Here is a 21,846-nt window from a genome sequence, read left to right as displayed (position 1 = left end):
TACACATAAAAAAAAAAAAAGAAGAAGAAGAAAGAAAGAAAGAAGAAAATCCCACTCCTCTGACCTGCTAGGACTTTAACAACAACAGAATTGTGACACCAGAAGTGTACTCTTGTATATGTGGTTTGGACCAAGTGATAATATTAATGAATGTATCCTAATGATAGTGAAAAATACCTTCATCTTGGTAGCTACTTTGAAGTATGTTGAGTATTGCCTTAAGAAAACAATTGTTTCTCACAAATATAAAGTAAATTTCAAAATTACTCAAGCTTTTATTATATTTATTGCTTTCCTCTTCCACTATATCTTCAATAATTTTTTCTTGGTATAATATGTTACAACTTATTCCACCATTTTTCTGTATATGCACATTCAGAATTTTCTGTTTCTTTGTTTTTTGCTTTGTCTCTAAAACCAAAGCTGTGATAATACTAAATGTCCTTGTCCATGGTTTGGTGTGCCATTTGGAGGCAGGTAGTCCAGTGTAGGAGAAGCTTCCAGCTTCATTACCTGAGTTCAAATCCTTTTGCTCTCACTGTTGAACACTGGGCAAGTAATTTACTCTTTCTAGCTGGTTTATTTCTCTCTCTAATCTGGGATAATATTAACTAAAAGATATAGGATCACATCTAATAATTAAGACCAAATCCAACTAATGTTCATCGTGTGTTGTATCATATTCAAATTTGACCCATACTTTGGATAGAAACTTTTCACCTCTATTCAGGAAGCTGTGTGGATATTCAGTAGTAATTTCCAGAAAGTCAAGTAAATGACTTTTAAAAAAGTGTTTTTGGACTATGAAATAGTGTTTTGCATCATATTTCATAGCATTAGCCCAAGCTAACCTTAAATTGCTCCAGCGCACTGACTAAAGAGACCAAGTAAGCCCCTCACTAACACAATCTCCCCACCAGCAAGCACTGGGGCTTGAATTTTTACTATATGCTTTGTTTGTTTGTGTTTTGGTTTGGGGGAAGAGGAGAAAGGACGTCAGTAGGCTCAAAGCTAGACTACAAGGCAGATCAAAAACATGAAATGATTCTCATGTCCTCATTACCAGTATCAACAATAAAAGACTCTCTGGGAGTGCATGGAGATTTTTAGGGACATTAATAACCTTTCTAAAAATGATTTTGTGACTTTCATTCTAAATTGTTAGGCAAACAACTCACTCAATAGACTGAAGAAAATGGGCCACAAAATGACCAGGAGGCACATGATATCATGCACAGAAGAGGGAACAGGACCAAAATTAAATCTGTAACTAGGTTTAAATACGAAATTCCTAAGAGACCGAGATGTCTGGATTAAACATGCTGGGCCAGATGAAAAACAACAATACCTACATGTGTAAGAGAGGAAGTTCCTCTCTAATTACCTTTCCCAAATCCAGAGTCATTAGTCCAATTCAGCTTGAGGGACCCTGTAGGTTATCAATAAAGGTTAAAACAAAAACAAAAACAAAAACCCCAAAACTTAAATAAATAAATAAATAAATAACCCTAAAAACCTGTTGGATAAATCTGGCAGAGGATGATTTTGAGAGTAACCAGATGAAGTTAAATAGACCCAAGATCTGACCAGCTGGCTGCTTACCTATTTGGTCTTGGTGATGACTTCATTACTCTGTAATACCTTCTGACTTGTGTCTTTGCTTTCTTTCTGCCCCTTTTGATTCTGCCAGTCCTATGACTTTTAGCTGGAAGGAGTACAAAAATATCTAAAGCAGTTGAATTCTTTTAAATGGTTGTTTGAACGAACGCTAAATCGAGCCCTCTGGAGAGTTCTCTAAATTGTAGGATACCAGGCATATACTCTCACTCTGGCCCGAACCCTAACCCTAACCCTGGTCATAAAACCCTTACCCTAACCATACATCTGGGAAGACAAAAAAAAATTATTTATATATATATATATATATATATATATATATATATATATATACACACACATACATATATACACCTATATATATACACACGTATATATATAATATAAATATAGTTTTTCATACATATATTATATATATATAAAATATTACTCAGCTACAAAAAAAGAATGAAATCTTGCCAGTAGCAACCACATGGATGAAGCTACAGAATCGTATGCTAAGTCAGAGAAAGACAAATACTATGTGATTTCACTCATATGTAAAATTGAACAAACAAAACGAATGAGCAAAGGGGAAAAAAAAAGAGAGAGAGGCAAACCAAGAAATGGACCCTTAACTTTAGAGAACAAACTGATGATTTCCAGAGGGGAGGTGGGTAGGGAGATGGGTGAAATAGGTGATAAGGATTAAGGAGTGCACTTGTGATGAGCACCAGGTGTGGTATGGAAGTGATGAATCACTCTTTTGTACACCCAAAGCTAATATTACATGTATGGTAACTAACTGGAATTTAAATAAAAACTTAAAAAATAAAAATAAAATACTTGTTTGAAAGAACTGATCTAATTAATGGGGAAAAAAATATGCCCCTACTTGAGTTTTAGAACTATCGTTCCTGCTAGAAAGGAACATCTAACAAATATTTCTTCCATGCTAAAATGTGGACACCTCTGTATACAGCTTGAAGTCCACTAGGAACCTGTCTGCTTCCTTCAATTCTTGTCAAAGAAATTTAATTTGGAATCTAATAAAGTAAAAGATTTCTGCCAAGATCTAGGCTTGCCTTGGGACTTAGGGTAATGCTGGGTCCATTTCCTGCAGACTTGGAAAGCTGGTGAGATAGGTTCTTAAGGAAGGGCTTGGTGACAGTTCTGCACAAAATGCTCAGGGAATGCAGGGAATGCAGAATGTTCTGTGTTCTTTTTTATTCTGAGTTGTTTACACTTGCTTATTAACCTATATTTGCTGCTCAGTTGGAGAGTAACTTTTGTATCATGACTGAGGAAAAAATTATAAAATAAATATAATCTCATACATTCCTTGCAGTGACTAACTCCCTATCACCCTCCACGCACAAGTTTTTAGGGGTGACATGGTATTTTTTTCCTTTTTAATCCCGAGATCATTTATTCTATTGCTGCCATTTAATGTTGGATCAAATGACAAAGAGAAATAGGTGTTTTTAGGAAGGGTTTCTTTTTTCATTTCTGGCTTTAATTGTGAAGATGGGGTTTTCTCCTCCTCCTCCTCCTCCTTTACCTCTTTCCCTTCCTCCCCCTCCTTCTTTTAAAGAGAAAAAGTCTCTAGCAATAAAAGAACTGCATTTCAATGAATGGTAAGTTTTCATAAATCTTTTAGAATGTATGGATATATTCTACTCATAGCATATTAACAGTTCAAATTTTTTTTTTAATTTTTTTTTTTCTCAACGTTTATTTATTTTTGGGACAGAGAGAGACAGAGCATGAACGGGGGAGGGGCAGAGAGAGAGGGAGACACAGAATTGGAAACAGGCTCCAGGCTCTGAGCCATCAGCCCAGAGCCCGACGCGGGGCTCGAACTCACGGACCGCGAGATCATGACCTGGCTGAAGTCGGACGCTTAACCGACTGCGCCACCCAGGCGCCCCAACAGTTCAAATTTATGAAGGAATAGACAAGTTATACATGGAGCTTGATAGCCTCATGTATTTGGTGGTGGCACTGTCACAACCATGCTCCAGCACTATAATGCTATTAACAAAGTAAACACATGTTAAATACGGAAATTCCTAAAAGATAAAAATTCCTGGGAAAAAGTCTGTAGTCCCAAAGCTGTCCAAGGGCATCCCTTACTAAAACAAGGACAGCCTGTTGACTGTTCTCTCCTTGTAGAGAATTTGAAGGCATGCCTTTTCTACTAAAGTATGTGGCATGTGCTCATTATTTGTCCTTGCCACTGCACTGAACTCACAATAGGAAAAATTAAACATCTTTTGAAAGAAAGTAATTTTACAAACAGATGTCTATAATGTTTTAAGTATTCTTTTAAAGTAACACTGGAGAAACCATGGAGATCACCTTCTTTATTAGTTCTCAATAGGTGCTCTTTGGAGCATCTGGGGGTTAGATTCAACCTGCAGGTTCTCAGCCCTACCCCAAGCCTGGCAAATCTCAGGGGACAGAGACTAGCCATCTACATTTTTTTAACATTTTATTTTTAAGTAATCTCTATACCCAACATGGGGGTCAAACTTACAACCCTAAGATCAAGAGTTGCATGCTCTTCCAACTGAGTGCCAGGCGCCCAAAGACATCTACAGTTAATAAGTACCTTATTTCATACTATTATCCACTAAATTGTGAGAACCTCTGTTATCCTATTTCTTCTCTTTTCTTTTTTTTTTAAATTTATTTATTTTGAGAGAGAGAGAGAGAGCGAGCATGCACACACTCAAGAGAGAGCAGGGGAGGGGCAGAGAGAGAGAGGGTGAGAATCCCAAGCAGGCTTTGCGCTGTGAGCAAGAGTCCAACTTGAGGCTAGATCTCACCAACTGTGAGATCAAGAGCCAAGATCAAGAGTTGGACACTTAACTGACTGAGCCACCCAGGCACCCTGCACCCCTCAATTTTTTTAAGTCTCTTCCCTTTTCAAGCACAGAAACTCAAACCTAGGTTGTCCAAGAGTAGAGTGACAGAGCTAGGTAGAACTTAATCCAATAATCAAAATATCACACTACCGTTCTGTAACGTAACATTTACTAAAAACCAAACTATAGAAAGGCAGAAAAAACACTTGTATTTTCTGCAACTATCTTACAGTAGTATATTAGGTCTTGCTTATTGATTTATTCAACAAAATCTTTACAGAAAGCCCACATTACATAAGGTATCGCTGTCATAGCAGTAGGCGCTACAGAAGTGCCCACAGGTAGTTTACAAGTGAGCAGAGGTGAACCATTCACACAAGGGGATGCAATTCAAGACAGCCTGTGATAAACACCACAGGAGTGGGTTAACTAAAGAGAACCAAGAGATCTAAGTAGCTAAGCCCTCACTTCTCGTTCAGATGATAAAGAGACTTCATATAGGAAGGCAGATCTGGCCTGGCAGGAAGGAGGGCTGCGCAAGGGACTGACAGCTAAGGGCAGGGGAGGAACTCACCTAACTATTCTTATTCACCACCAAGTTTAGTAAACACTGAAGGGTTCCATCATACTGGGACTGCAGCCTTGGAAGGTACTGCTTTGTACAGAGGTGCTTAATGTGAACAGTAGGTGACACAAAACAAGATCCTCCCTCAGGCATGGTGTCTCCCTCACCTCCAGGGCTGCCAGGCTGGCCACGATGGGACTGTTTTCCTGACTCCTCACTCCTCAGACTCTGCTCCTTTTCAGGCTCTGTTGTTGATGTGGATCCTGCCCCCAAACCCCACAATTTTGATAGGAAACCCAACATGCACAGTGTCTTGTAGGTTATCTTTTAGAGATGGAAGCAAGGCTTCCCTGAGGTTGGTAAGTAAGTGAGCGGCAGCTACCAGGCTTGGATCTAGATATCCTGACTCTTAAGCCACTGTTCTTTCACTACAAAGTTCCCTTTGAGCATCTGGCTGTCAGGGAACTCCCTGAGGTAGTACTAGGAGGGAAATGGAAATCCAAACAAAGGAGCACTTCTGAAAGCTGTGGGGAGGAGCTTCAGCCTGTGAAGCTTTGTCCCTTCTTCCTGCTTCTTTATCAGCAAATGCCCCCAGTGAGACTGAGGACAGTCAGCACAAGACTGCCTGTGTTTTCAAGCTTTAAAACCAGAACAAAAACCTGATCAACAATCAGCTTTTCTTTTCAGCCTTGGGCCAGTAAATTAAAAAAAGAAGTGGAAGGAGGAAAGCAAAGAACTGACCTAGAATTGTCAACCTTTTATTTTGGCATCTAAGAATATTTGGGGGAAAAGAAAAAAAGCATCTTATGCTTCTAGAGTACAAAGCCTAGCATACATCTATAGTTTATACAGAGAAGGAAAGCCACTGTTTCAGAAAAAGAGCAATTCTTTAAGCAGAATAAATTCAGATTATGAAAAACATATTTTACCTGTTTTTTTTTTTTGTTTTTTTTTGTTTTTTTTTTTATGGTTTTGCCTGGACTAGTAACAACTGCATCATGTGGCCCATTGTGTAGTACTTAGGAATGACTACAGCTGAGAAATGTAAACTATGTCTCAGAGACTCAAAGAATGCAAAGGAGGTTTGCAAAAGCATTTGTAGTTTTTCAAGACATGACAACAGGCAAAAGTTCCAGTGGCCAGGTTCAGATTTAAAAACCCCTCATCGACTGATCCTTCAGTCAGGAGAGCAAGCTGCATGAGATCCCAGTTTAAACCACTGTGTGCTCTAAGTAAATTTAAATAGCAGTGCAGGAAAACCAGGTTGTGTCAAAAGGTGCTGTTTAATAAAGGTTCTGTGGAATGTCTGTAAGACTTCAAGCACATCATGCCGCTATCAACATTCAATACGTTTTTACTCATTTAAAATTTTACTGTTTTGTCATTTAAAATGTTTTGTTCTTGCAAAAATTTTCAGGAAATTCAGGGCAATGCTAAAAGACATGAGACAGACACCGCCACTTAAATATTACAAAGGAAGATAATAAAATATTTATTTTTGGATGATGTAGAATCACAGGGGAAACTATCAGATTTAATTTAAAAGTGAGTGAACACAGGATACACAAAATCAAAATACCAGGTGTCATCAGTCCAAAAATATGAAAACACAAACTATAAAATAAGTAGTAATAACCATAATGAGAAATGTGTGTGACCTATTTAAAGAAAACTGAAAAATTCTGTGAGAAATATGAAAAGTAAGATTTGAGTAAATACACAGGCCATGCCATGTGCTTGACTGGGATGACTAAACATGTTTAAATACCCAGTTTTTCCCAAAATAATTTGTAAATTCAACGTAAGTATTCCAAAGTTAATCTGAAAGAACAAACAGGCAAGCATTACAAAGAACACTTGCAGAAGAATCCGGAGGCGGGGGTTACGCCTATCAGATACTATATTATTTAAACAGTGTGGCAGTGGTGGAAACACAGACAAGCAGAACAACAAACCAGAGTAGACAACCCAGAAATAAAACCTACATATATTAAAAAAAAATCAAAAAATCAATCAAATAAAATTGGGAAAGGATTAGGCAAACTGGGTAGTAAGTTAGGCAGAAAAAAAGGCCCCCTCATCCAATTCCATATACTGAAATAAACTCCACGTGAAATAAAGACTTTAACAACAAAAATTCTTTTTTTTTTTTGCAGTTTATTTACTTATTTTGAGAGAAAGAGTGTATGTGCGTGAGCAGAGAGAACCCCAAGAAGGCTCTGCGCTGTCAGCATAGAGCTCGATGTGGCTCAAACCGTGAAATCATGACTACAGCTGAAATCAAGGGTTGGACACTCAACCAACTGAGCCACCCAGGCACCCCCAGAAGTATTTTAAATATCCAATAGACTTTTCTTCCTTAAAAGAATTTATGTTGGGGTGCCTGGGTGGCTCAGTCAGTTGAGCATCCGACTCTTAATTTTGGCTCAGGTAATGATCCCAGGGACATGGGATCAAGACCCACGTTGGGCTCTGTGCTGAGCATGGAGCCTGCTTAAGATTCTTTCTCTCTCTCCCTCTGCCCCTCTCCCCCACTGGCGTGCTCTCTCTCTAAAAAAGAAAAAGAAAAACAAAGAGAAAAATAAAAAGAAAATACTTGTGGAAAAGAAACACCAAAGAGGAATAAATATTTGTAGTTAATAATGATCATCAAAAAAAAGACTTTCCAATAAACAGAGACATAACATTTGTACTAGATTTGCTAGTAGCTAGTAAACTAGTACAAACTTTTGGGAAGGCAATTTGGCAGTATATGTAACTGGAATCTTAAATATATTCCTACCCATGACCCAGTAATTCCATTTCTGGGAATCCAGCCTAAGAAAATAATCACAAATAATAAATACTCTCTGTAAACAGAGATGCTCATGACAGTTAAAAAGAAAGCAGAGACAATCTAGAAACACATTAAAGAGCAGTTAAGTAAACTATGCAATCATTTAACACGATGCTTATGGGGCACCTGGGTGGCTCAGTCAGTTAAGTGTCCAGCTTTGGCTCAGGTCATGATCTCAAGGTTTGTGGGTTTGAGCCCCATATTGGGCTCTGTGGGGACAGCTCATGCTCTGTCTCTGTCTCTCAAAAATGAATAAACATTAAAAAAAAAAGTTTAAAATGATGCTTAGAAATTACGTGTAATAATGTTTAAATTTTTATAATGTAAAAAAATCAAGATACTAATTGTATACTTAATGAGGAATATAACTTTACTTTAAAATCTAGACTTATTTATAAAATATTAAAATATTTCACTAAAATACCAAATATACCCATCATTATGTATGTACATATATGATGTATGTATACATACACATATATATTTTAATAAACATACATATATACACACACACACATCACCTGCTTAATATCTTTACTTTGTTCAAAAAACAGGATGTAGGGGCACCTGGGTGGGTCAGTCGGTTAAGTGTCCAATTCTTGATTTTGGCTGAGGTCATGATCTCATGGTTCATGAGTTTGAGCCCCACATCAGGCTCAACGCTGACAGCACAGAGCCTGCTTAGGATTCTCTCTCCCTATCTCTGCCCTTCCCCTGCTCCCTCTCTAGCTCTCTCCCTCAAAATAAATAAATAAACTTAAAAAAAAAAAAAAACTGGGTGTAAGGCCAAAAGTCACTAATGTAAGCATTACCACTCATTTCAAGAGTAATATAATTCATTTCCAGGGTATTCTAAATTCCCATGTTTTTTCACCAGTTATAAAAGAAACACCACATTATGAATTAAGCATATATTAAACAGTACTCATATTCAAAACGACAAGCCATTTAAGCTCAAGTAAAACTAATTAGTTTCCTACAATGAGTGAGTAGCACATAACAGTCTGCGTAAGAAGACTTCTTTGTTTCTGCTTCCCCCAGCGTACGTCTGAAAACAACATTCTCTGTCTACGTGAGGAATGGCTCTGGCTCAGGGTTCCCAGAGCTCCAATGGCACCTTTGAGCATTGTCACTCCTGTCATCAGAGTGACACCCTTACAGAAGCACGGGAGGAATGCTGGATGCAATGCGATGTTATTAAAAGGACTATGGACTGGGGCTGAAGGCCCGGCAAGAATAACAGGCAGTGCAGTACCCAAGCAGGCAGCAGACACAGACTGGATCTCATCAAGTGCTTTAGCTGAAAAATGCCCAGAAAACATGCTCTGCGCAAGGCCAAGGATGCCTGCTCCCCAAGACCAAGAGATGGTCAATCTGTTCCCTTAGTTGAATAACCAGTCCTGGAAAGAAAGTAAGCGGAGAGGCCTCAAAGTAAATCAAATACATAGCATGTATGTACATGTATTATCTTAGTGTGAAGTACAAGATAATGTTTGAGTGATTGTCATTTAAAATATTTCTAATATTTTAATAATATATTAAATCTAATATATAGTATTTTCTATATTTCTAATATTTTAGGAAACCTGTCATAATGGTCTTGTCATCTATAAGCTGCAAGATGTATCAGAAATGTATTAAGTTTGTAAATACTGTTATGTCTGATATAATCTGATTACTGTACTTAGAAGTTTAATTTATTAGGGGTTATTTTCTGGGATTAAGTTTGCTCCTCAGACATTTTATTTTTTTTATTTTTTATTTGTATTTTTAAATATTTATTCTTTCATTCTTTTTTCAGTTTTAATTTTTTGCATGTATTTTACGATTTATCCAATATATTCGTATAGTGGCATATGTAATAATTTATAAATAAATAATTGCATATATTGGTTAGATTGCATCACTTTTGCTTTTCCTGGTGGGAGGGTGAGATACATCCATGGCTGAGAGTGACAGGGGCACTAGAGAGAAGTTCCAGAGGGAGGGACAGGATCCACTCGAGGCCACTTTGGGGTCTGGAGGCCTGGAGTCTAAAGGGGAGGATGAGCTGTGATCCACACTGGTTCAGGAGGACCTGGGGCTGAGGGCAGGGAGGAGCAGGGAGTGGAAAACACCAGAAGTTTTGGACAAGGCAGAAGTGCAGGTTGCAATGATGGATGGATGGGATGTGGGGGAGGGGGGGTGCCCACACTGCTGTCTGACACCCTGGTCCACGTGATGAGCTGGGCATGTGGGGCCCCTCCAGGCTGAGCCTGCTCCACAGGGCCAGACACTGCCACCTCTTACCTAATTCTCCTGCACGGCCGCCTCTCAGACATTTTCAATGCTTAAAAACAAAATATACTATACCTGTAAATGTAGTTTGAAATGTTCGGTGGAAACCCAATGAACTAAAATTATTCAACAATCCGTCTTATTTTATACAAAATAATTACATTCGTTAATGGAACAATAAGCTTTATAAATTGAAAAGGAAAACTGGCTTTTAAAAAGTGTAACTTCCATAAACTGGATATTATTTTTAAACATAAGTAACTACAACAGTTCTTTGTAAGGACAGTAGGCCCTCCTGGATATTACAACTTATCATTTACTCATTCCCCAGGCTCTGGAAGCCACACCTATGGGAGACTTTCCTGTGAATGGCAGGGCAGGCCCCTCCTCAGCCCTCTCCCACTGTGAGGTCACACTTAGTAAATAATTCGTCCCATCCTCCAGAGAAAACTGATGTCATGGCATTATCAAGGCATAGTCGTCTTATTAAAGATTTCATGAGGAAATCATATACCATATATGGTATATACCACAGAGGAAAAAAAATGCTATCTTCCATTAAATATCTCCTCTTTTCTGCTCACAACTTCCCTTTCTGCCAGCTTCATTAATCTCTCTTTTCTCCTCTCTTCAGATACAGTTCTGACCCTCCGGGGCCCCACCCCACTCGGCAAAACAGAAGTTCCACAGTGGGCCAGACAGTGGCCGTGCAGCCTCACCTATGTTGAGTCTACCACTCTGAGTGAAAATGCCCAACAAAACTGGATCTACTGAGAGGATCCCGCTGCCAGGGAAATGAGATTTTTCTCATATCATTTAAAATGAAATGATTGTTAGAAGCCATCTGAAGCAAAACGAGAGTTAAGGGGAAACAGACTAAGAAAACAGAAGTAGAGCCACTTCACTATTTTGCTTAATTTGTAACACCTTCAGCAAGATCTTCAAACTAGAAAAGCTGGAGATAAAGAAGGGTATTCTTAACAACTTCAAGGCCCAAGTGAATTACTCCCACTGCAATGAAAAGCAATTACATATGTTTCTGTGGAGCGATTGTTGGTGTGGGTTCCTAAGTGGGAAAAAATGGATAGCTGTTAGGTCATAGAAACCAGAGGAATATTTCCCCGGTTTTTAGAAAAGAGCAATGAGTAAGATTCTGAAAATTATAAACTGGTAAATATGGCATCGATCCCTAACAAAATTCTAGGACAGATTGTTGGGCAAATGTTCTGTTGTGAAAGGAATAATATATATATATATATTATGTTCAATACAAAATATGTTGAAAATTATCGGGCCCCTCTTAGTCCTTCACAGAGAACCTGATGTGGTAGCAAATCTCTACACAACTGCTAACAGAGGAAAGAGAATTCTCTTTTACTGCTCCCTCGTCTGCTGTCAAAAAAGCAGAATCGTGAGAAAATCAATGCAACAGAAGAGTGCAAAAGCTATAAGGACAGATCCTGCCAGGGAAAATGTCTACTTATTCTACAGTAGCACTGCTGAAGCCTATGCTTCAGACTTGGGTCAATGTGTGCCCTGCACAGAGATGCCAAACTGGGGCAGGGACTGAGAGCATGCTAGCCTCCAACCCAAGCTCTACCTCCACACGGTGTGCTTTGGTGCAGGATCCATGTCATCCTAGGGACAGCATCTATTCCCACAATGCTTTGTGGCCCTATGCACACCTGACGTCAAGAGCCTGCAGTTCAAATCCTACATCCTCTACTCATCAACTTGAAACCATTCCTGGGCTTCAGTCCTCCTATGCACGGGTATGAGTCAGCATCAAGATTGATGGTGAGGACTAAATGCCAACAGGTATGAGGAGCACTGAACACAGTGTTTGTCTCCATGTTGGGAAAATCCTGGAAGGGATCAAATCAGATCTTTATGGTCCAGATCTCCAATTCAGAGATTTTGTGACCAGAGTTGAAAATCAGAAATTCTTGGCTCAGATCCTTTTGGCCATCAACTTTTTGTTGCAGTTACAATTTACAACAGTAATGAACTTACTGTTCACTCTGTTCACTCACTTACTCAGTAGCGAACTACTGAGAAAAGAGGATTCTCTGAACAGTATTTTAGTTTTGTTCTCCCCATTTTGTAAAGTGGAGTATAAAACAGAAGCTTCTGAAGTAACAGATTTATTATACTTGTTCCCTTATGAAAGAAAAGTCATAAAGTCATCCTCTGCTCCACTCCCATCAATTTTCCTCTCACTTTTAACAGATTCTATAAAGCAACATTTATGTAACAGGTAGGTCTTTTGCAAAAGAGGAAGAGGGGGAAGGAATCCTATCTGATCATGTCTTGAGAAGCACGTTTTTCACTGGTAGCTTCATTAACATTGTGTCTGGGGCCAGATGAATAGAAATGATGTCACTTGTAGGACACATAATGAAAGATGTACTCTGTCCACACACTCCATGGATGGTTGATTAGAAAAGATTCAAAATTTGTAAACGTATGTACATGAAGGAATCTGAACACAGGGAACAGCTATCCAGAACCCCTTCAAATATTTTTTACAAGCAAAAATTTCTTTAATTTCAATGAATAGTTTATTTAATTATGTCTCATAATGTTTCAGACAATATCTATCCGATAAAAGAAATACAGCATTATTTGTTACATAATGCCAATATCATCTCAAACTGAAAGAATTATTTGCACCCCCAATTCTCTTGAAGTGAGAAAATGATGAATAGATGACATGTTCATTAACTATATGAAAACAAGATATACTTGAATCTTTTGGTTTATTTTGATTAGGTTTCAGCTAGAACAGTTGGTTGAAACGAAGTATGTATAGAAAAAGGAAGGACAAAGACAAGTGTTAGGGTTGGTCTGTGGGACGGAAATGTAAAGCATTACTGGGATGATACTGATTCTATTAAGCCTGTATGCGTTATTTTGTACACTTAATCAGCAGCCCTGAAAACATGAAGCCAATGTCTCATGAGACAGAAAATGACCTAAAGAGCCCCAAAAGCCATAATGTTCCCAACCGTTAAGGAAAAATGGCCCTCTACCAGCATGAGGAAGTGAAGGTCTCTTCTGTTTTTAATTATACATGGACAGAAACGTTAAAAATCCTTATTTTATGTCTTCTACTTTAATCATTCCTTTTATATTGCAACTTAGTCTGGTCGCCTTCTCTGTTCTCAATTATTAAGACAAGTCAGGGCCCCTGGGTGGCTCAGTTGGTTAAACAACCAACTTTGGCTCAGGTCACGATCTCATGGCTCATGGTTTTGAGCCCTGCATCAGGTTGTGTTGTCAGTGCGGAGCCTACTTAGAATTCTCTCTCTCCTGCTCTCTCTGCCCCTCCCCATGTCACACTTTCTCTCTCTAAAAAAAAATTAAAAAAAAAAAGACAACTCAATGTATTCCCTTCAATCATGATGCTAAGTTACTCTCCAATCTAGCTCCTTACTTCATTTGCTTCCTCACTATTGTCTTTGGGAGCTTTTGCTGGCCCTCCTTACCCTGCCAACTGTGAGGGCACCCCCTGGGACAGGCACCAGTGTGCTGAAGGCCACCTGACAGGGACTCAAGGCCCATCTGACCAGAAGTGTAATCATGGTCAACCTTTGAAAACCCTCTGACCTGCACCTTCTTCTTCAGTAAAATGGAAATAATGATGTCTACATCACCACAGGTTTGCTGTGAGGTTTAAAGCCACTGGAAGGCCCATTAAGAGTTTATACATACATATAGCTAAGAGGATCTTCCAAAAGAAAAAACAAAAAACAAAACCAACAAATACTCATCTACTAGCAGGAAGCTGGACTAGCTGATTCGCTGATTAAAAATTTATTTATTAACCTTCTGTTCTGTGCCAGACTCTGTTATAGGTACTAAGGATACAGCAGTTAAACAGGCAAATATTCCTGCTCTTGTGACGCTTATATCTTCATAGGGAAAACATGATCAACAAATAAGTAAAAATGTGTATTTAATGGTGGTAGGTGCTGTGAGGAAAAAAAAAAGGGAAAGGAGGAAACTCCAGAGGGGATAAGAAATGCAATTTTAACAGTTTCAGACAAAGGTGATGCAAAGTTGTGGGAGAGGAACCATGCAGCTGTCTAGACAAATGGAGCAGCTTGCACCAGTGAGTCAGGAGTGTCAGTGTGGCTAGAGCAGTTAGCCAGGGGAAGAGAAGGAAATGATGGGAAAAGACAGGTAAGGGGCTTTCTAGGCCATGATAAGGACTTTGGCTTTTCCTCTGAGTGAGATGGGAGCCCTGGCAGAGTTCTGGGCAGAGGAGAGACATAACACAGCTTACCTTTCAACAGGATCCTTCGGGTTCTTTGAAGAAAGTGCTGGGAATAGGCTGTAGGAGGGGTAAGAGTGAAAGCAAGAAGCTACTAAGAAGCTATTGCAACAAACCAGGAAAGAGATGATGACAGTTTAGATTGGGGTGGTAAATGTAGGCGGTAAGAAGCAGTCATATATACTGGATCTGTTCCAAAGGTGTGGCCAAGGTGAGATTTGATGATGAGCGGGATATAAGCAGAGCATGAGAGGAAGCAATCAAGGATGATCCCAAGGTTTCTCACCTGAGCAAGTAAAAGGATGAGGTTTCCATTAACTAAGATAAGAAAGACTGGGGTGGCAGAACAGATATGGGGTAGGAGGAAGATCAAGAGCTTGGTTTTAGACACGTATAATGCTGAAACTCAAGGCAGAGGTCTATATTAGAGATGTGAATTTGAGGGTCAACAGCATTTAGATGGTATCTGGTAAGCCATGAGGTTGGATAAAGTCAATAAGGAAATGAGTACAGATAGAAAAATGAAATCCTAGACCCGAATTAAGATGTTGGAAGATGAAAAAGGAGCCACAGTGGGATAGAAGGAGAACCAGAGGACTGTAGAGTTTTAGGAATATGTCCCAGAAGGCAGTTTTGTTTGTGCTGATGAAGCTCATGAGGATGGTCAAGCAGGATGATAGTGAACTGAACAACCTGACCAACAGGACTGTGGATTTGGCAACATGAAGATCACTGGTGACTTCCAGGAGAGTGGTTTCAAGGAAGGAGTGGAGGTAAGAGCCTAATTTAAGTGAATTGAAAGGAGAATGTGAAGATTCAGCTGATTCCTCTGCATTCCAGTCTATTCTCTTCTTAACCATACACTGAAACTCCAGAGGCTCCCTTAATCTTAATTCTCAGGAAGTACTTCCTCATTTCCAGCTAAACTCCATTTCCTTGTATTTTGTCCTTTATGAACTGGAAGAAAAAAAAATCTGTATTTCTCTAACAGGTACAAAAATCTGTTACACTTTATATACTTAAAAATAGTCAATAAGGGGCGCCTGGGTGGCTCAGTCAGTTAAGCGTCCGACGTCGGCTCAGGTCATGATCTCGCAGTCCGTGGGTTTGAGCCCCACGTCGGGCTCTGTGCTGACAGCTCAGAGCCTGGAGCCTGTTTCAGATTCTATGTATCCCTCTTTCTCTGACCCTCCCCTGTTCATGCTCTCTCTCTCTCTCTGTCTAAAAAATAAATGTTAAAAAAAATTTTTTTTAAATAGTCAATAAGAAATAATTCCATTTATAACAGCATAAAAAAGATACTTAGGAATAAATTTAACAAAGCCAAATGCAAGACTTGTACCCTGAAAACAACAAAACATCACTGAAAGAAATTAAAGAAGACCTAATAAAAGGAAGACATCCCATGTTCAAGGACTGGAAGACCTAATATCGTTAAGTTAGTAACACTCCACAAATGTACAGATTCAACGCAATCCCTATCAAAGTCTCAACTGCCTTTTAAAAAAGAAATTGGTAAGCTCTTCCTAAATGCATATGGACACACAATGGACCCAAACTGCCAAAACAATCTTGAGAAAGAATAAGTGGGAGAACTCACACTTCCCAACTTCAAAGTTTCCAAGATTGTGTGGTACTGACATAAATACAGGCATATATATGAACAGAATGGAAGTTAGTGTCCAAAGATAAACCCTTATATTGACATATTTACAATCAACTGATTTTCAACAAAGGTGTCAGGACAATATAATAGGGAAAATGAAATTCTTTTCAACCACTAGTGCTGGGACAACTGGATACCCACAAGCAAAAGAATGAATTTGGAAACCCATATCTCACACTCTACACAAAAAGTTAACTCCAAATAGACCGCTCACTGCAATGTAAGAGCTTAAACTATAAACCTGTTAAAAGAAAATAAAGGAGTGAATCTTCGTGACCTCGGAGTAGGCAATGGTTTCTCAGATATGACACCAAGAGGACAAGTAACAAAAGAAAGAGCAAATAAACTGAATCTCATAAAACTTATAAAAATTTATGTTTCAAGAGACAGCATCAATAAAGTAAAAGAAAATCTACGGAATGGGAGAAAATATCTACATATAATATATCTAATAAAAGACTTGTATCCAGAACATAGAAATAACTTTTATAGCTCAATAATAAAAAGACAAATAACCCAATTGAAAAACTGACAAAAGATCTGAATATTTCTCTAAAGAAAATACCCAAATGGCCACAAGCACATGAAAGGATGCACAACAACATTAATCATCTAGGAAATGCAAATCAAAACCACAATGGAAGATCATTTCACAGCCACCAGAATGGTTATAAAATAAAAGACAAGCAATAAGAAGTGTTGGGAGGAGGTGAAAAAATTGAACTCTCATGCATTGCTTGGTGGGAATGTAAAATGGCGCATCTGCTGTGGAAGACAGTTTAGCATTTCCTCAAACACTTAAACACAGAACTGCCATATGACTTGGCAATTCCACTCCTAGATTTATATTCAAGAGAAATGAAAACATATATCCATACACAAGTGTTCACAGCAACATTATTCATAATAGCCAAAAAATGGGACAGCCCAAATGTCTGTCAACTGATAAGCAAATAAATAAAATGTGGCATCTCCACAGGATGAAATACAATCAGTCAATAGAAAGGATTGAAGTACTAATACATGCTACAATAGGACTGAACCTTGAAAAATGTATGCTAAATGAAAGAAGCCAATCACAAAAGACCACATATTATATTATTCCATTGTAATGAAACACCCAGAACAGGAAAATCTATAGAGACAGAAAGCAGATTAGTGGTTCTCTAGGGCTGGGGTGGGGATTAGGATGGGGAACAGGGAGTGACTGCCAGTGGGTCCAGGGTTTCTTTCTGAGGTGATAAGTTTTAAAATTAGACTGTGGTGATAGCTGCACAACTCTGTTAATATATTAAAAACCACTGAAGGGCGCCTGGGTGGCTCAGTCCGCTGAGCGTCCAACTTCGGCTCAGGTCACGATCTCACGGTTCATGCGTTTGATCCCTGTATCAGGCTCGCTGCTGTCAGAGCAAAGTCTGCTTCAGATCTTCTGTCCCCCTCTCTCTCTACCCTTTCCCCGCTTATGCTCTCTCTCTCTCTCTCAAAAATAAATAAATCTTTTAAAAAAACCCACTAAAATGTTTACTTTAAATGGGTAAATGTGGGGGCGCCTGGGTGGCTCAGTCGGTTAAGCGTCCGACTTCGGCGCAGGTTGTGATCTCGCGGTCCGTGAGTTCGAGCCCCGCGTCGGGCTCTGTGCTGACTGCTCAGAGCCTGGAGCCTGTTTCAGATTCTGTGTCTCCCTCTCTCTCTGACCCTCCCCCATTCATGCTCTGTCTCTCTCTGTCTCAAAAATAAATAAACGTTAAAAAAAATTTTTTTAAATGGGTAAATGTGAATAATCTCAACAGAATGGTTATAAAAAAATAGCAATCAAGTATTTAACCTACTCTGTGAAACAACACCAGTTTTTTAAAACTGTGAATTTTTATTGTTTGTTATTTTTCTATGATCCATTTTTATCTTTCCTCATATCCTTTAAGAGATGATAAATAGGGGTGCCTGGGTGGCTCAGTTGGTTAAGTGTCTGACTCTTGATTTTGGCTCAGGTCATGATCTCATGATTTATGAGTTCAAACCCTGCATTGGGCTCTTTACTGGTGGTGTGGAGCCTGCTCAAGATTCTCTCTCTCTCTCTCTCTCTCTCTCTCTCTCTTTAAAAAATAAGTATATAAACATTTTTTAAAAAGAGATAATAAATGAATTAAAGTGCTCATTTAATCTAGAAACAATGTCAGCAAACTACATCCTGTGAGCCAGAGCTAAGAATTTTTTTTTTACTTACTTTTTAAAAGGGTTTAATGAAGAAGGAGGAGAAGAGGGAGCAGGAGGAGGAGACAGACAGAAGAGGAGGAAGAGAAGCAACAGAGACCATACATGGTCCACAAAACCTAAAATAATTGCTATTTGATATTCACAAAAATTTACTGACCCATGATCTCAGAAAAACAAAAGTAACTTTTATATAACATACTTATTACAAAACATACTATAGACATGTTCATTCTGATCCATATTTCTAGTGTGGATTAGCTATGATAAATGGGTGCAGGCGGAAAGAGGACACTCTGGTTAAAGAGACACCCTCTACCAGTGTGATCCACTTTTAATTTCTATATTCCAGGGTAATCACCACAGATAATTTGGCAAAACTGGCAACTATATACACAATGGTCTAGTCCAGAAGACAAGAGGCTACCATGCAAAACCCTTCAAAATAAAGTCAAAGACAGAATTTGGGGCCTCTTTTTTTTTTTTTTTAATAGCCTTTAGTACAAAATGGCCTTTATTACCAATAACCTTCAAGTCTTTAGCCACGTTATTATGTTGCAGGCCCCATCATTTAATGAGGTGGTAAGGTAGGAGAGTCAGATGGGATTCAAATTCTACTTACTGCCTACACCATACGTGGGACAACTTCCGCCTTTGAGGATCAGATAAGTAATGATTATATGTAAGCACACAGCCCAGTGCCTGGTACAGGAGCTCTCAAGTTACATTTGGTTTCAAATCAGCACACCCTACTGAATGTCTACTTTGTGCCTGGCTCTGACTCTGCTAAGTTTAGAGCTACAAATGGGGTAAAATGTGGAATCCACCCTCCAGGAGGAGTTCACAACCTGGTGAGAGAAAGAAATACTCCTCTGTACTTCAAGGCTCAACAGCAGTCACAGGAAAGCACATAAGACATGAAAGTCAGGCAGAAAGGCTGTGACTGACTCTGATGGGAGAAGTCTAAGAGGGCTTCCCGGAGTAGGTGACAGCAGAGTAAGGGGTGGCCTTCACAAGAGAAGAACCTAGGAGAATTACAGCTGGGGGAAAGGTTACAGAGAAGGACAGGATGTTGAAAGAATTTTGCCCCACGTTGAATAATGACCATCTACTACTGAAAACAGAGACAGTGTGTCCTCTGTAAACCACAACACTGAGATGTGGGTCTCTGACGACTGCAGTGCAGTCCTTCTGAATGTTCCTTGACTACAAAGTTGTTATTTGGTTTGACTGCTCTTGCCTTCACAATTATAACCTGCTTCAGTCTATGCTAATCAGCAGTGTAACTGCATTACAGACCTCCAAAGCAAAACACTACAGAAGCCTACAGCTGCCTGATCCCTAATCCATGCCCTTAGGCTTACTCTTTCCTAGATTCCAAGAATCATAGAACCCTCTGGGGCATTCTGATCCTCTGCAGTGAATAGGTATCACTCTGAATAACATTACTAAATTGGTGACATGTTTGCTTACTGGTCAATCATGAGCCAGATCTTTTTATACCATACACATATTTAGTACCAGCCTATAATTCTGTATTTCTTTTTTTTAATATATGACATTTATTGTCAAATTGGTTTCCATACAACACCCAGTGCTCATCCCAAAAGATGCCCTCTTCAATGCCCATCACCTACCCTACCCTCCCTCCCACCCCCCATCAACCCTCAGTTTGTTCTCAGTTTTTAAGAGTCTCAACAATTCTGTATTTCATTTGCTTTTTCTTAGTAAGGGGAAAATTTTTAAAACTACAAAAATTTTTAAATAATATGGGAAAATAAGCCCCTAATTTCTGCATTACCTTAGTTCACGTCAATTCCGAACACCACTTTATTTCCCAAAGTCAGAAGACAAATAGGAAAAAAATCCAGATATTAAATGAAATTATTGACAGTGTCACATTTGTTTCTTTAATTTGAATCATAAAGATCTCTGAAGTTTTATCTTATAAGAAAATTGGAGGGGCGCCTGGGTGGCTCAGTCAGTTAAGCGTCTGACTCTTGATTTCAACCATGATCTCATTGTTGGTGGGATCCAGCCCCTTGTCGCCAGAGCCTGCTTGGGATTCTCTCTCCTTCTCTCTGTGCCCCTGCCACTCCCCACCCAAATAAATAAATAAACATCTTTTAAAAATTGGAAAATGGAAAACAAACAGAAATAGCCCATAAGGAAGTGCAATGTTTAAAACCTTTCCACTGAAAAAATGCAACACTATTTTTTCTGCTTCCTGGTTATTTGAAAGTTACAGATTCCACAGCCAGAGAAAATATAAACTAATAGTGTTATTAGTTTGTTTTTTATTCTAACTGCAGTACTCAGGGAGGAAGAACTCTTTACTTAACTAAGGATAAGATGAACTCAGTTAACTATATGGAAAACAATCAAGGGTCAGGCTTAATTTTTAAAAGAAACTTCCTCTCCAGTCATAACACTGATTTAGGTTTATGGGAATAGAGTCCTAGTCCTATTTAAAAACACCTTTAAGAAAGGATCAGGAACACAGAAATTAGTCTTTATTAATGTTCATTTTTTTTTGCCATGAACCAGTTAAGACAGAATTTCTTACTTAATAAACTGCTCGGAGGTACCACTTGCCCTCCCCCCTAAAGGAGTAGTTTGAGTCAAAGGAAACTAGTAAGAACCAGAGATGTAGAAACCAACAATTTAGCAAGTTAACATCTCAGTTGTCATGTGCTATTCGCTTCTGAGGAAAAACAACACAACTGTGAGCCTCATTTATGAAAAGTATCTTTTCTAACAGGCCAGGTTTTGACCTAAGTGATTTACAGGCGAGCCCAGCCTCTGTAAAGGCTAGGTTGTTCACAAATACATCTACCAGGCCCCCTTCACACATTTCTCACCCATCTCCTATCTCCATACAGGGGTGAGGCTGAATGAAGCAAAACTTTCTAACTGATCTATGTATCATCTGTTCTATATAAAGCTCGAGATGAATATTTTACAACGGCATAAACCGAGCATGCCATAAATGTAATATTTAGTTTTATTCCAGGATCAAATGTACTTCTAATAGCATGGTAAGTATTTTTATCTAGAAGGATCTCCTTGCCATTTGGTAAAAGAGCAGATAGAGATTAAAGCCTTAGTCACTGAGAAATTAGTAACTGTTCAATATTATGTGTTTAATCTTACCAGGTTTTCAAAAATATTTAAAATGTAAAATCAGAAAATATCCTTTTACAGTCTTCAAGATATTTGTCCTTTCTCCTTCAGAAATCAGAGCCGAACATCTGTGTTAAGGCAGCAATCTGACTGGATCCTAGCAATGGGAAATTCTTTCATGGGAACCAAATAAACACATGCTTTTGTAACAGGTAACCTGAAGACAAAATCCCAGGCTTACACAAAACTAGCGGCAGAGTAGGGAAACAGAAGTGCCTGGGGACAGCTCCATTATCAGTTCTTTGACTTCTTACTGCTGGGTGTGAGGCCTAAAATAACTAGAGCAGATTTCAGCAAAGTTGAACTCCTTGGAGGCTTCAGTACCTGAAGTCTGGATCAGTAGATGTGTTTGGATAAACAGGAGGG

At 38.9% G+C, this 21,846-nt stretch overlaps 1 protein-coding gene and 2 long non-coding RNA genes across 20 annotated transcripts in view; 1 reads left to right on the top strand and 2 right to left on the bottom strand.

The window, feature by feature from the left end:
- Positions 1 to 15,462, bottom strand: part of LOC123582588 — a 51,738-nt gene extending 36,276 nt beyond the window's left edge. Inside the window, exon 1 of the long non-coding RNA XR_006704470.1 lies at positions 14,433 to 15,462. This is a non-coding gene — a long non-coding RNA (uncharacterized LOC123582588). The remainder of the gene's footprint in view (positions 1 to 14,432) is intronic.
- Positions 1 to 21,846, bottom strand: part of TJP1 (tight junction protein 1) — a 373,407-nt gene that overhangs the window by 159,961 nt on the left and 191,600 nt on the right. The window lies entirely within an intron of this gene.
- On the top strand, positions 8,946 to 13,283 carry LOC123582589. The gene is made up of 2 exons (XR_006704471.1): positions 8,946 to 9,318; positions 10,779 to 13,283. It is a non-coding gene; the product is annotated as an uncharacterized LOC123582589 (long non-coding RNA).

The sequence above is a fragment of the Leopardus geoffroyi genome, chromosome B3 (genome assembly GCF_018350155.1).
Source record: "Leopardus geoffroyi isolate Oge1 chromosome B3, O.geoffroyi_Oge1_pat1.0, whole genome shotgun sequence".
NCBI classification, from domain to species: Eukaryota; Metazoa; Chordata; class Mammalia; order Carnivora; family Felidae; genus Leopardus; species Leopardus geoffroyi.
This window is presented reverse-complemented; position numbering and strand designations above follow the sequence as displayed.